The following is a 16,836-nucleotide window of genomic DNA, read 5'->3' on the forward strand; positions in this document are numbered from 1 at the left end:
TTAAAGATAAGACCATGGGCAAGTTTAAGCTCGAAATCCGAGAACTGATAGAAAATTCCAGCTTAACTTCCAGCTTTTAAACTCATGCTTTGAGTTAGAACACTAAAGATGTAACTCCAAAAATTAGACATATTTTTTTCCATTGAGGACTGTGGTGTGTAACTGGACCGCCATAACCAACATATTCCAAATATTCTTTCTTGTACCGAGCACTATTATATGAATTGACAAAAGGTCTTATGGGAAGGCGATAAGTAGCCATGAGAATGCCAGGAGTAATCATGCAGTCGTACTCTTCAGTGACCATACCGATGATACATTATTTTCCTGTTGACATTTTATTGAGTGTGCATGTGTACCAGAAATGCCCTAGACAAGCCGGATGAACTGAAGACGATATGCCAGAGATTGCATAAGTAATGGGTGAGTGTCAAAATTAGTTAACCATCGGTGCATAGCAATAATCAGCTCAGTTAGCAGGTATGGAGAGAACATGATGAAGCGACCCGTCCCAATCCATAAGGACGAATACGATAACATATGATTACATCGCGAGGTATTTGACCTCTATATGATACATTTTACAAACATTGCATTCATTTTTAAAAGACAACCTTTCATTTCATCGAAAATTGACAGGCATTCATACCATTTCATAATATCCAACCTATAAATGACCTAATCCGTCATTTAATTAATAATAATCTCTATTGAACTCAACGAATTGAATGCAACATCTTTTGATATATGCCATGAATGATTCCAAGTAATATCTCTAAAATGAGTAAATGTACAACGGAAGATTTCTTTCAAACCTGTGAATAAACATGCTTTCAAGTGTCAACCAAAATGTTGGTGAGTTCATTGGTTTATCGTAATACATCATTTCCATAATTTTAATAGACCACAAGATTTCATTTATTCAATAATCATACACTCATAAGTATTTAAAATTCATTCATATGGATTGAACACCTAGTAACCGACATTAACAAAATGCATCAAGAATATCCCCAAACATATAAACATCGAAGTACTAAAGCAGTTCAAATTCTCTGACTGGGGCGTGTCAAAGCCCATAGATCTATCTTTAGGATTCGCGTTAATTGGTGGCAATTATAATAAACACCAATTCTTAGGCTACCAATTTCAACAAGGGCGATATCCGGTATAACAATTCAACCATAGAATGTAGTTTCGATTAATTGTGTCTATTTCGTAAAATTTTTATAAAAGCAGCGCATGTATTCTCAGTCCCAAAAATATATATTGCAAAAGCATTTAAAAAGGGAGTAATGAAACTCACAATACTGTATTTCATAGTAATTATGCATATGACGGCACTGAACAAGTGCAGGGTTGGCCTCGGATTCATGAACCTATATCAAATATATATATATATATATATATATATATATATATATATATATATATATATATATATATATATATATATATATATATATATATATATATATATATATATATATATATATTAACACATATAATATTAATCAACTAAGTTTATTTAGTTATATTAATATACTTGTTATCTTAATAATTTATATGCTATTTTAATAAATAGATTAATTATGTCTATATTTTAAATAAAATAATTAATATTTTAATATCAGATTCTTATTAGAGTAAATCAATTATAATGTATTAAAATTTATATATTTATAATTATATTAAAATATATTTTTATATAACTACTACTTTACTTGGTAAAATAATATTAATAATAGAAAGTTGTAATATTTTTATAATAATAATGATACTAATAATAATAGTAATAATAAATAATAGTATTGATAGTAAAAATGATAATAACATATAAAAATATTGATAATGCTAATATTAATAATAATAATAATAAGTTATTTTATTTTTAGACTAAAAACAATAACAATGATAATAATACCTAATACTAATAATGATTAAAATAATAATAATTATGATAATAATAATAAAAATAATGATAAAAATGATAATTTAGCTAACAATGTTATTTTTACTAAAATGATCATTTCAATTAATAATAATATTTATTCCTAACAATTGAATGGTAATAATAATGATAATCATAATCAATATAATAATAATAATACATATATTAGTAATAATAATAATGGTAATAATTATAATACTAGTAATAATAACTAATAATAATAATAATAATAATAATAATAATAATATTAATATTGATATTGAAAACTACCTCTAAAAGCTTTTCCAAAAAAAATGCTCCGAACTGGGATCGAACCCGCAACCTCCCATTCACCCAACACACCCTCAGACTAACAAGACATGTGTGTTTTTCTGATTTTAATTATGCCCAAATTCTATATATAACTCGATTTCATATCAACAATCTAAGGAACTAGGCAAAATTGAAAAACATTAACTGTGATGACCCGAAAATTTCCGACCAAATTTAAACCTAACCTTTATATGTTTTTGACACGATAAGCAGAATTTGTAATGTTGAATCTCAAAAATTTTGGAACTACATTCATGTAATCAATTACCCTTTGATCGTTCACGAACAATTATGTGTATATAGATATGTATATATAATATATAATAACTGAAAATATTAACAAAGTATTTGATATATATGATACTTTACATGAACGTATTTGTTTCGATATATTTATTGACAGAATTAAGAGATAATATCAAATGATTGAATTATCAGATACATTATGATATGATTACGGGCCAATGTTATGAGGTCCACTGTGATTTAAGAAATCTATTCTTTTTGACAATATTTGGAAAATGGTAAAGTGATCTATAAGTAAGAACGTGGAGTGTAAATAACTTTAGATGTTGGATATCGACAAGTTAAGTAACTCGACATTTTTCATTAAGATGATTTCATACGTTTATTAAACCTTTGGACTTTATCTCATGCTTCACCAACAGACTGTAATTTAAAAACTTGAAACCTATTATGAATATATATAATTCTACTTTTCTAAAATGTTTTATGATATAACGATTTAAATTAATATTAAATATATTTGTACGCGTATTATACGTACATAGTTTTATACTTTTACTATACTTTAACTTTATCTTTACTTTACTTTTACTTTACTTTTACTTTACTTTAACTTTAATAATTCCCTTTAATAATTCACTTTAATAATTCACTTTAATAAATTCATACTTTAATAATTCACTTTAATAATTCATACTTTAATAATTCACTTTAATAATTCATACTTTAATAATTCATACTTTAATAATTCATACTTTAATAATTCACTTTAATAATTCATACTTTAATAATTCATACTTTAATAATTCACTTTAATAATTCAAAAATCTATTATAAATAAAATTCAATAGGTTTCATTATTTCATAGAAACTTAAAAATATATTTCTCTAAACTCTCTCAATCGAATTACATATATATATATTTACTTAGTATTATTTCAAGATATTATCAGTATACATATAATACTACGACGGAGTTACATTCAGACGATTTCAAAATAAGTTTTCAAACAGGATAGAGCTAAGGAAATTATGGGTTATAGCTATGGAGGTTATGGGTATTGTTCGAGGGTATTACTCGTAAGGTCAACCTAATGTTTATCATTTTCGTTGCGTCTACGTACTTTCCTGCAATATTGAATCACAATATTGATACGTTCGTGAATCCGAGACAACCCTGCACTTGTTCAGTGCCGTCATATACATAATTGCTACAAAATACAGTATTGTGAGTTTCATTTGCTCCCTTTTTAATTGCTTTTGCAATATATATTTTTGAGCTGAGAATACATGTGCTGTTTTATAAATATTTTACGAAATAGACACAAGTATTAAAACTAATTCTACGTGGGTTTAAACCAGAAATATACCCTTAGCTTGGTAACATTAAACTACTTGTCTATGTACGGTAGGCGCGAATCCTAAAGATAGATCTATTGGGCCTAACAAACTCCATCCTGACTATGGGATGCTTTAGTACTTCGAGGTTATATTAAACACACCTGATCTGGTGTACTTCAGAGGGTAAAACATGAATGTTAAGGCTTGTTACCGGGTGCCTACAACTTATAGAATACTTTTATACACTTGCGAGTGTACATATATTTATAAACAGAAATCTTGTGGTCTATTACTATTACAGAAATGATTGATTATGATAAACTAATGAACTCACCAACCCTTTTGGTTGACACTTTAAAGCATGTTTATTCTCAGGTATTAAAGAAATCTTCCGCTGTGCATTAGCTCATTTTAAGGATATTACTTGGAGTCATTCATGACATACTTTGAAAGACGTTACATTCGAGTCGTTGAGTTCATAAAGATTAATATTAAGTCAATTATAGTTGGATGTAATTTGAAATGGTATGCATGCCGTCAATTTTAGATGTAAAGAAAGTTTGTCTTTTAAAAACGAATGCAATGTTTGTAAAACGTATCATATAGAGGTCAAATACCTCGCGATGTAATCAACTATTGTGAATCGTTTATAATGTATATGAACGGGTCCTTTCAGTTGGTATCAGAGCGGTGGTCTTAGCGAACCAGGTCTTGCATTAGTGTGTCTAACTGATAGTTGTTAAGATGCATTAGTGAGTCTGGACTTCGACCGTGTCTGCATGTCAAAAGTTTTGCTTATCATTTTTAGTCGGAAATCATCTACTTACCATCCTTAGGAAATTACCTGCTTATCATTCTTAAGTCTAGACGCGTTTTCCTACATTTATTGTATAATAATGTATAGACGAATTCTTATCTTAGCATATCTGTTACTGTGAACTTTGATTGACATCTTTCAAAGATTCCTCCGTAATTTATGGGATTTTGGTATTATATATACATATGTAAATTATGTATTGAAGAATACCAAATCTAAATTCTACAATCTATTTCATACCAAAAATTCTTTCCCTGATCATACAAGATGGATCCCTCAACCAGTTCGAGTTCCTCGGATTCCGATAGCTATGCTGATATGGATTTCCACATGAGCTCCGAAAGCAGCATGACCGGAATGGATCAACCAATTAGCCATCATCTATTTTGGATGAATTGGGGATGGGTTCGTAATCTACTTAACCATTGGATACAAGAAGAAGGTGATCCATTTCATCCACCACATTGTCCTCTTGGCAATGAACCTGAAGCACTTACCGGCGAACCTGTCCGAAACACCATTTTCTCTCTCATTTCCAGAGTGTCTCGTCATGATTATATACTACACCAAATTCTAGATCTTATCTATCTGCTCGTCCGAACTGACAATCACCCCGGTGTAATAGAAGAAGTCAACGAGCCTCGCGCTCGGGTAGTGGCTTTGGAGAATATGGTGCAAAGGTTACAAACACACCAGTAGCAGCACCAGCAGCATAACCAGTACCACCATCAACAACATCAACAGTACCATTACCACCACCAACAATAACCGCATCGCAAACCTCAACTTCACAATCTGTCCCACGAGCATCGACGTCATACGCCATGTAGATACCAAGGAACACCATAACGATGAAGTATTGATTCATAACTTCATTGGGGAAACATTCTACGACGATTATGTAATTTCTAAAGTTTAGAAATTATCTATCCTAGCCTTAACCATAAATCAAATGAGTTTAATTTAATATTAACTCATTAAATCTATATTACATCTGAAGAAATATACACATATATATTTCCATAAAGACTGTAATAAAATTCTTTTGTACAAAATATTAATTGTGAATTTTTTTTTTTAACGGGTAGGTAATACCCGAGAGATATATAAATTCATAATTAATATGTTACATTCTTCGAATCTGATTCAGCAAATCATCCATTATACTCCCTACTTTCACAACAATATACATTCTTTTATAGAAATCAAAACAACCATACTCATTCAAAATCTAATTACATATTCTGATTTTGAAATTTCAGAATTCCATTCAAGATATAATCGAAATCATCACTCTTAGATTTCTACATCTTTCAAAACTATACTTTGACTTCAAAACTGTCCTAGAACCTCATTTCTATTCATGGAACTCACAAAAATATTTGTATCATTCAAAATCTTAGAACATCATATGTATATTAACAATTACAATATGTGTTCAAACACTTTGAAATTCTTAAAGACATGCGAGATGATGATCCAACCACACATTACCCACTGTCATGCACCTGAAAAGCTCTCGAAACCAAAGTTATAGTTTAACACATATCCGTGTCAGATCCTTTGATATTTATTACCAAATATAATTTTTCAATCTCTTTTCAAAATAGACAGTTTTGTCATAGCTTCAACAAATCACCTTCATTTGTTTATACGAATAAACCTTATTATAACAATTACCCCTTCATCATTGTTACCGGGGAACCTTTCATATCTCGCCACATTAGCAGTAAACTTATCAACAACGTCATTAACCTTCGACTTAAGCCTCTCCGAAAAGCCACTATACTTATTCATTAAAACTCCATCATGTACTCACCTACATCCTGTAACAATAATTGTCACACCAACTACTGGGAATTAGAAATCAGTATTTTGAATTTCGCAACAATTTTACGTCAAAAGTTATATGTATGCATATAACGTCTATCTCCTAGACTTACATACTTCGAATGTGAATTTTCTGAAAAACATCCCAAACTATGAACTAGTTCTCCGAAATTGGAAAAATGCTGATGAAGCAGCAAAAACTGTAAACGACTTTAACAGTCAAAAGTTTGATGATAAAGAATAGTATGGTGGTAAAGCTGAGAAAAAGAGAAGGTTTGAAACTGGAAAACAGGTTGAGCAGACCATGAAGGAGGCTGTGGACAAATCACAAAGACTAAACCTGCCTTCAAAGGATCCAAATGATTCAGTGTCTACTGAAATCATTAGCAAACACCTTACTTCTTATTCTAAACCTTCACAGACAAATCTTCTTCATCATCCATCTATGTTAAGAATTCTAAGATATCATCGTATCTTTTATTATAAATATCTTCGATATTCCTGAAGATATTTTCAAAACTATTCTTATCCAAAATCTTCCATCTATTCGCAATATCTGCGTTACAACATAAAAAGAAACTGTGTTAGTTTCTAAATTCTGAAAAGAAAAAAAAAATTTCGAATTTAAAATAGGAATGTTTTTGAAGTAGTGTTGGGAACTGAAGCATGAGTTAGTATATTATAATGACACTTGATCAATGTGATTATATTACAGTAAGTCATACTGAGTTTCTAATGGAAGGTGATGATTCACAGAACATACCGTCATCATGTACTATTTACACGACTCTTACATTCTACCCAATTTCCAAACATATTAATAACATATCATCTTGATAGCTCTATATTTTCGGATATTCTGGTAATTTGCCAAATCAAGATCGTGCCATTACGATTTTCTTCTTGGAACATTAACTATGTTCATCCAAAAATTCATATCCACAAATTCTGGACCATTATCCGCTTGACTTAAGGTCGGGAAAAGAAAACGAAAGCATGAAGCTCCGAAATATAATGGAGAATATAAAGCCCGATAACAATCCCGAAATTACAAACCTTGTATATCAATGCGTATAGCAATATAAAGACACGGGAGAATGAAAAACACAATAACCCCAAGGTAATGGTAGAAGAAAATAACTTCCTCCGGTGGTAGATGAAAAAGAAGAATGACAGATATGAAAGTTAAGAGTATATCAAGAATCAATACTGGATGAAGCATATTAACGAATGCTTTAAAGTATGAATTGGGGAGAAAGACTAGAAGGTGTGAGCTGTGGAAATAAAGAAACGAAGGGGGTGGATTTATAGTAAAATATCAGACAGAGAAATCGAGACAGATTATCGCATTTAATCAAATAAGATCCTGATTTTCTTAATCACCGAAGAACCAAATCTTATTGCAAAGATTTTTCTTTAAATTCCATGAATTCCGAAAATCAATCATAACTACGTCATCGGTTAAAACGAATATACGTTTACTCATTTCACTCTCTTGCGATAGCTTCACTTATACTCTTCGCGTAATTAAATTATTTTATCTATATTACTCAATGATGATAAAACTCTATTTATCAACTCATATTCGTCATGAAAACATTTTTAAAGTTAGCCATGACGACCTCGATCAAATTTCGGGACGAAATTTCTTTAACGGGTAGGTACTGTGACGACCCGGAAATTTCCTACCAAATTTAAACCTAACCTTTATATGTTTTCGACACGATAAGCAGAATTTGTAATGTTGAATCTCAAAAATTTTGGAACTACATTCATGTAATCAATTACCCTTTGACCGTGTTCGACGATTCACGAACAATTATGTGTATATAGACATGTATATATAATATATAATAACTGAAAACATTAACAAAGTATTTGATATATATGATACTTTACATGAACGTATTTGTTTCGATATACTTATTGACAGAAATAAGAGATAATATCAAATTATTGAATTATCAGATACATTATGATATGATTACGGGCCAATGTTATGAGGTCCACTGTGATTTAAGAAATCTATTCTTTTTGACAATATTTGGAAAATGGTAAAGTGATCTATAAGTAAGGACGTGGAGTGTAAAAAACTTAGATGTTAGATATCGACAAGTTAAGTAACTCGACATTTTTCATTAAGATGATTTCATACGTTTATTAAACCTTTGGACTTTATCTCATGCTTCACCAACAGACTGTAATTTAAAAACTTGAAACCTATTATGAATATATATAATTCTACTTTTCTAAAATGTTTTATGATATAACGATTTAAATTAATATTAAATATATTTATACGCGTATTATACGTACATAGTTTTATACTTTTACTATACTTTAACTTTACATTTACTTTACTTTAACTTTACTTTTACTTTACTTTAACTTTAATAATTCACTTTAATAATTCACTTTAATAATTCACTTTAATAAATTCATACTTTAATAATTTACTTTAATAATTCATACTTTAATAATTCACTTTAATAATTCATACTTTAATAATTCATACTTTAATAACTCATACTTTAATAATTCACTTTAATAATTCATACTTTAATAAATCACTTTAATAATTCATACTTTAATAATTCACTTTAATAATTCAAAAATCTATTATAAATAGAATTCAATAGATTTCATTATTTTATAGAAACTTGAAAACATATTTCTCTAAACTCTCTTAATCGAATTACATATATATATTTACTTAGTATTATTTCAAGATATTATTAGTATACATAAAATACTACGACGGAGTTACATTCAGACGATTTCAAAATAAGTTTTCAAACATGATAGAGCTAAGGAAATTATGGGTTATAGCTATGGAGGTTATGGGTATTGTTCGAGGGTATTGCTCGTAAGGTCAACCTAACGTTTATCATTTTCGTTGCGTCTACGTACTTTCCTGCAATATTGAATCACAATATTGATACGTTCGTGAATCCGAGACAAACTCTTCACTTGTTCAGTGCCGTCATATACATAATTGCTACGAAATACAGTATTGTGAGTTTCATTTGCTCCCTTTTTAATTGCTTTTGCAATATATATTTTTGGGCTGAGAATACATGCGCTGTTTTATAAATGTTTTACGAAATAGACACAAGTATTAAAACTAATTCTACGTGGGTTTAAACCAGAAATATACCCTTAGCTTGGTAACATTAAACTACTTGTCTATGTATGGTAGGCGCGAATCCTAAAGATAGATCTATTGGGCCTGACAAACCCCATCCTGACTATGGGATGCTTTAGTACTTCGAGGTTATATTAAACACACCTGATCTGGTGTACTTCAGAGGGTAAAACATGAATGTTAAGGCTTGTTACCGGGTGCCTACAACTTATAGAATACTTTTATACACTTGCGAGTGTACATATATTTATAAACAGAAATCTTGTGGTCTATTACTATTAGGGAAATGATTGATTATGATAAACTAATGAACTCACCAACCATTTTGGTTGACACTTTAAAGCATGTTTATTCTCAGGTATTAAAGAAATCTTCCGCTGTGCATTAGCTCATTTTTAGGATATTACTTGGAGTCATTCATGACATACTTTGAAAGACGTTGCATTCGAGTCATTGAGTTCATCAAGATTAATATTAAGTCAATTATAGTTGGATGTAATATGAAATGGTATGCATGCCGTCAATTTTATATGTAAAGAAAGTTTGTCTTTTAAAAACGAATGCAATGTTTGTAAAACGTATCATATAGAGGTCAAATACCTCGCGATGTAATCAACTATTGTGAATCATTTATAATGTATATGAACTGGTCCTTTCATTAACCGTGGCCCCATTCCATCGGCCCAACAACCAAACTAATACACGGCCCAATAGCAGGAGTACGGCCCAACTTCCAAACCAAAATTGGGTTTTGTGGCCCGTTAAATTTGTTGGGTGAATAAAGCAGTCACGAGAAGAAAATAAAGGGTTTTCTTTCACTTTAACCCTTTTTCCTTTTAGCCGACAACAATGACAAAATACAACAAAGACTGTTTTTGGTTTGATTGGTAATCGTTCATCATCATTGCCAATTAATTTCATTAGTCAATTGCAGTAAAAGCAAGTTGCAGCAGCCTACAGTATTATCTTATTTATCATTGGATTATTACGGTTTTCATCATCCTTCTTGTGGGTTTCGATTAACAGAAGAAAGAAAGAAAAAAATATAGAGAAATAGAAGGAGTTGCAGTTATGTTTGGGTTGTATCAGACTGATACAGAAAAAAAATATAATATGACAGTCTGATCGAATATCAGAAGTGTTTGGCTTGGCCTGTGGTTTTTGATTCATGGTAGTAGTAACCAGAAGTAGGAATTACAAGTGTTTTCATGATTTTGAAAATAATAAAAGAAAAAAGAAGTTTAGTAGCAGTAGACCTGGTTTTGTGAGTTTCTGTTTTAAAGTCAAAAATAAAGCAGGAAGCTTTCTGCAGCGAGCAGTGATATGTAACCGAAGGTTTGGGTTTTTGGGTTCCAGGCCGAACTGTGACAACACACAAGAATGGTTGTAGAGGTTTGATCTTGTTTGGTTGTTCATAGTGCCTTATGAAGGAGATTTAGAGAGAGAGTGATGTGGTGATGATTTGGTTAGTGGTGGTGATTTAAGTTTGTTATGGGTCGAGACCAAGAACAAAACGGTGCACCAGTTGCAACAGTGAATAGGTTTTATATGGTGAATGTTTGTCAAACTGTTGCAGCATAAAAGGGATCAATGGATTAGCTTTTGTTTTGATCTGTAGTAGTTTAACAATTGTTGGTGATCGTGTTAGTGATTGGTTGGCTTTCTTCTGGGAATTACAAGAGAAATAGCAGGCAGTGAACAATGATGTAACGGTTTACATAGGTGTTTTAGGTCTTCGACTTTATGACAGAAGTATTACACGATGGTGGTTGATGGTGCTGTAGGTGGTGGTTGTACAAGAAGAGAGATGAAGAGATAGAGCATGAGGGAGAGGGTGATGAGAGTGGTGTGATTTCGAATCTAAAAATAGAAACTTTGTGGTTCGATTAAGATTAACACAGAAAAGTAGTTGCATCAATAAACAGTGATGAATGAATGGCGTTTTACATCTTAAACAAAACATGAAAAATAGCCGTAAACAATAGTACGTGGTGGTGGTTACAGGTGGTTTTGATGGATTTTTTTGAGTGTGGGTTCGTAACTGTACAGAAGACATGACCGGAGCAATATACAAGAGATGATGATGAACTTGAAGCAAAAACAGAAGGAGTTATAGAGAGAGAAACGAATTGATGGTGATTACGGTTGTATTAGTTCAATGTATTTCATTATGTATGTGTGTTATATGTATACTACTCATAATTGAAGTAAGTGGAATGTGAATCAACATTTAGCAGCCACCTTTGGAATCTTTTAACATATGTCGACACTTAATGTGCAAAAAAATAAAATAAAAAATAATAATAATAATAATAATTTATGTATGTTTAATTGAAATATGGTCCCCTTTAATTATTCATTGAGATGTAATGTAAAGTTGATATGAGAAAACAATCATTGGGATTATAAGTTAAAATAATCGAACTATTTTGGAACAAGAGTATGCTCAACGCATATAAATTAGTTTGTACTAGCTAGTTACGCGTTTATTATAAATAAAGTATTGCATGTAATCAAATTCATAATATGGAGTGTATTTTTTATAATCATTTTATCATAAAATTAGAATACGTTTTAGTTAGGGTTCTTGTTACATTAATGGGGAGTGAGTGACAATTTTTGGTGACAAAGAGAGGTGTGGTGTGTGTGGGTTGACAGAGATAGAAAGAAGAGATAGGAAATTGTTTTCGACTTGTACAAATATTTGTATATTCTATAACTATCCATCTATATCTATATGTGTATATATATATAGGAGAGCTATGATGAATCAAAACAAACAAGCACAGTAATCTTTTAATAATTTAATAAATCAAATGAAAAATAATCACAATAATTCAAGAAATATCAGTTAGTAATAGTTATATGTTAAACGTGCAGATTGGAAAGATACATTAAGAATTGGTAAAGTAGTCTCCAAACTTTGTAATTTAGTTACCGACAGTTGTAATAGTGATATTATATCGTCTGATATTTTACATATTTATTTCTAATATTCATATCATATGTTACTTTCAATTATATTTCAGATTAGTATATATATCTATATATTTAAATATATATGTATTTATTTACAAATAGTTGTTCGTGAATCGTTGGGCATAGTCAAAGATTAACTGAATCCATATAAACAGTTCAAAAATTTTAAGACTCAACATTACAGACTTTGCTTATCGTATCGAAATCATTTAAAGATAAAGTTTAAATTTGATCGGAAATTTCTGGGTCGTCACACATGAGGAGTATTTCCTTTGGAAAGATGAATCAGGTGGTATTCAGGGGCACTAGGAGCCTGGATGAGATGATCACGAAGAGCAAATAGTTATGCCGGTGCCTGAGATTGTTCTTCCTAGTGTTGTGGATTTTGTTGTTCAGGTTGATTTTGTTCTGCAATTGACGATGCTTGAAGATGAAGATAAGAGATTTTGAGATTTGAAGATTTGAGAGAAAAATAAGAAAGTAAGGGTTTCAAAAAGTGAAAATTTAAAAGAAAAAAGAAATATTTTATTGAATCAATATGGATTGGTTACAAAAATGTAGGAGAGAGAATATAGTCAGACAACTGCAGGCGTGTGAGCAGATGTGACAGTTGTGCAGACGGTTGATCGACTTATAATTGGCGAAAACACTCATTTTCCCATTATGCATCAAATGCATTAGATATTTTAATTCAAATTGATTTTAAACAAAAACATAAGATGTTTTCTATAATAAATACCAAACATTCGTTACATGTAATTTGTTTTGTATTAAATTTAAATCATTGGGAATAAATAAGATTGATTTAATTTTCAGATCATTTGTGATTGTGTCAGCTATTTATTTATACTTTATCAAATTTTACTTAGTAAAAGACCTTGTGGTGCTGGTTGTCCACAATATATATATATATATATATATATATATATATATATATATATATATATATATATATATATATTATCGTGCTGGCTCTAAAATATACAAGGCAAACCAGTAGTACATACTTGATTGTCTACTAATTATATATATATATATATATATATATATATATATATATATATATATATATATATATATATATATAATTAGTAGACAATCAAGTATGTACTACTGGTTTGCCTTGTATATTTTAGAGCCAGCACGATAATAAAGTTGTCTTTTTACTGTTAGAGTTCAAGCATACCTAACTCAGAGATAAGTGTTGAAACGTTTCTCATCCAACGGCTTGGTGAATAGATATGCTAATTGTTGATCTATTGAAATGAGGGGTAGCTCAACATCTCCCTTTTATACATGATCTCTGATGAAATGATACTGTATATGTGCTTGGTCCTTGAGTGAATAACATAATTGTTGGTGATGAAAATGACACTAGCAACCACCAGTTGTACTTTTCCTATCTATTTTACAACCCGCATCTGCATCTTAATAACCCACTAGATCGAAATCTTGGTCTTTGGGATACCAAATACCATGTTTAGGAGTACCCTTTAGATACCTAAATATCTTTTAACTTCTAACATGTGTGACTCTTTAGGATCAACTTGATATGTAGCACACAGACATGTGGCAAACATGATATTTGGTCTGCTGGCTGTAAGATATAATAGGGAACCAATCATGCCTCTATATTCAGTTATATTGACTGATTTACCAATTGAATCGGCATTCATTTGGTGGCTGCTGACATGGGAGTCCGTATATCTTTTAAACATGATATATAAAATTTCTTTATCATATCATTGATATATTTATCTTGACTTATAAAAATGTCATCATTAAGTTGTTTGATTTGTAACCCAAGAAAATAGTAAATCTCTTTGTAGACTCATTTCATATGTATCAGATATAAGTTTTAAAAAATCTTGACAATCTTTTTTATTTGTTAATTATACACATATCCGCATGACTATGCGGATTACGCATCCAACGCCCCGAACCGCACACTAATTACCATGAAAAGATATATGGCACGTGTATATATATATATATATATATATATATATATATATATATATATATATATATATATATATATATATATATATATATATATATATATATATATATATATATATATATATAATCAGTAGACAATCAAGTATGTACTACCGGTTTGCCTTGTATATTTTAGAGCCAGCATGACAATAAAGTTGTCTTTTTACTGTTAGAGTTCAAGCATAATAGATCTGCTAATTGTTGATCTATTGAAATGAGGGGTAGCTCAACATCTCCCTTTTGTACATGATCTCCGATGAAATGATACTGTATATCAATGTGCTTGGTCCTTGAGTGCATAACAGAATTGTTGGTGATGAAAATGACACTAGCAACCACCAGTTGTATTTTTCCAGTCTATTTTACAACCTGCATCTGCATCTTAATAACCCACTAGATCGAAATCTTGGTCTTTGGGATACCAAAGACCACGTTTAGGAGTACCCTTTAGATACCTAAATATCCTTTTAACTTCTAACATGTGTGACTTTTTAGGATCATCTTGATATGTAGCACACAGACATGTGGCAAACATGATATGTGGTCTGCTGGCTGTAAGATATAATAGGGAACCAATCATGCCTCTATATTCAGTTATATTGACTGATTTACCTGTTTAATCGGCATTCATTTTGATAGCTGCTGACATGGGAGTCCGTATATCTTTTAAACATGATATATAAATTTTCTTTATCATATCATTGATATATTTATCTTGACTTATAAAAATGTCATCATTAAGCTGTTTGATTTGTAATCCAAAAAAATATTAAATCTCTTTGTAGACTCATTTCATATGTGTCAGATATAAGTTTTGAAAAATCTTGACAATCTTTTTTATTTGTTTATGATACGCATATCCTCATGACTATGCGGATTACGCATCCAACACCCCGAACCGCACACTAATTGCCATGAAAAGACATATGGCACGGGTATAGTCGCACTCTATGCGCCTATACCATCTGATGTGAGTTTCGTATACTTGCATAAGGGTCCAGTACATTCTAGAAGAATGTACGGTATAACTAATTCGGATTCTTTTCCTTAAATAATGAAAGTTAGTTAGGATGAGATCGCATTTAATTAGGGAAGAGATTCCATCGAAACCCTAATTCGTGAGCCTCTAATACATAGCTCATAAACCCTAAAAACATATTCGGTTACTCATACGTAACGAAAAGCATAAAAATCATCATCGTACGAACAAAACTTCATACGATCTAATATGTAAAGACTTTCAGGTATGTCTTGAACTATAAAACCTTCATGTCTTTGGGCCATTCAACCCCGTATGATGGGTTGTTGGTGGAGTCTCAAATCGGCCACCCTGTCGGAATCGAAACAATACCGATGTGGGTTATCCATGACTAAGTGTCGGAGGTTCAAATATTATTAGTCCTTAAACCCTATCATGCACTCAAGCATAGGTTCACCTTGACCTCGTGAAAATATGCTTGATCATTTGGAGCCATTCGTGGAACCGGTTATGTGAACAAAAAAGATGGAAATTCATATTGAATATGTAATTCGTTATCTGTCTTTTCCATAAAATGTTTTTGTTTAAATTAATCGGTCAATTTCAGGTTATTCGCCTAATTAAAATTAATGGCGGGCAACAAAGGTTCAAGGCCATCTTTTTTTCGACATTCCCATGTCAACGAACACCTATACATACGTCAAAACAGGCATCTACGGTAGAAGGGAAAAAGGTGTCAAAACCCCCATCAATAGAGGCTATCCTAACGGGGCCGACAAGCACTGAAATCACGAAAACGGTTCCTCCAACCTTGGATGAGGAAGAAAGCGAGCGGCTACAGAGCGCTGGGGATGAATCACCCCCATGAGTAGAAACTAGCTGCATCCGTATCAAAGAAACAGAAACTCGGCGCATGAAGTCTCCAGAAAAAATAAGTTTCGGATCTCCAGCGAACACTAGCTATATACGTTCTAAAGAAGCAGATGCCCAGTATGAATCCCCTCTAGGTAATGTCAAGTTAATGGCAAAAACTACTTATGTAGGAACAATCCTAATTATCACAACGATAGAACCGAGAACTCAAACTTTAAGGGTTACCCCGGCAAGCGCACATGAAGAAATTAGGAGAATGGGTTTGAGAAACCTAGACGGTTCATACATCAGAATGACTTATATATCACCGCAACCAAACGTATGAGAGTTAAGGCAAACCCAACATCAGGGTGACCAGGAAA

Source organism: Rutidosis leptorrhynchoides, chromosome 1 (assembly GCF_046630445.1).
Source record: "Rutidosis leptorrhynchoides isolate AG116_Rl617_1_P2 chromosome 1, CSIRO_AGI_Rlap_v1, whole genome shotgun sequence".
Lineage (NCBI taxonomy): Eukaryota > Viridiplantae > Streptophyta > Magnoliopsida > Asterales > Asteraceae > Rutidosis > Rutidosis leptorrhynchoides.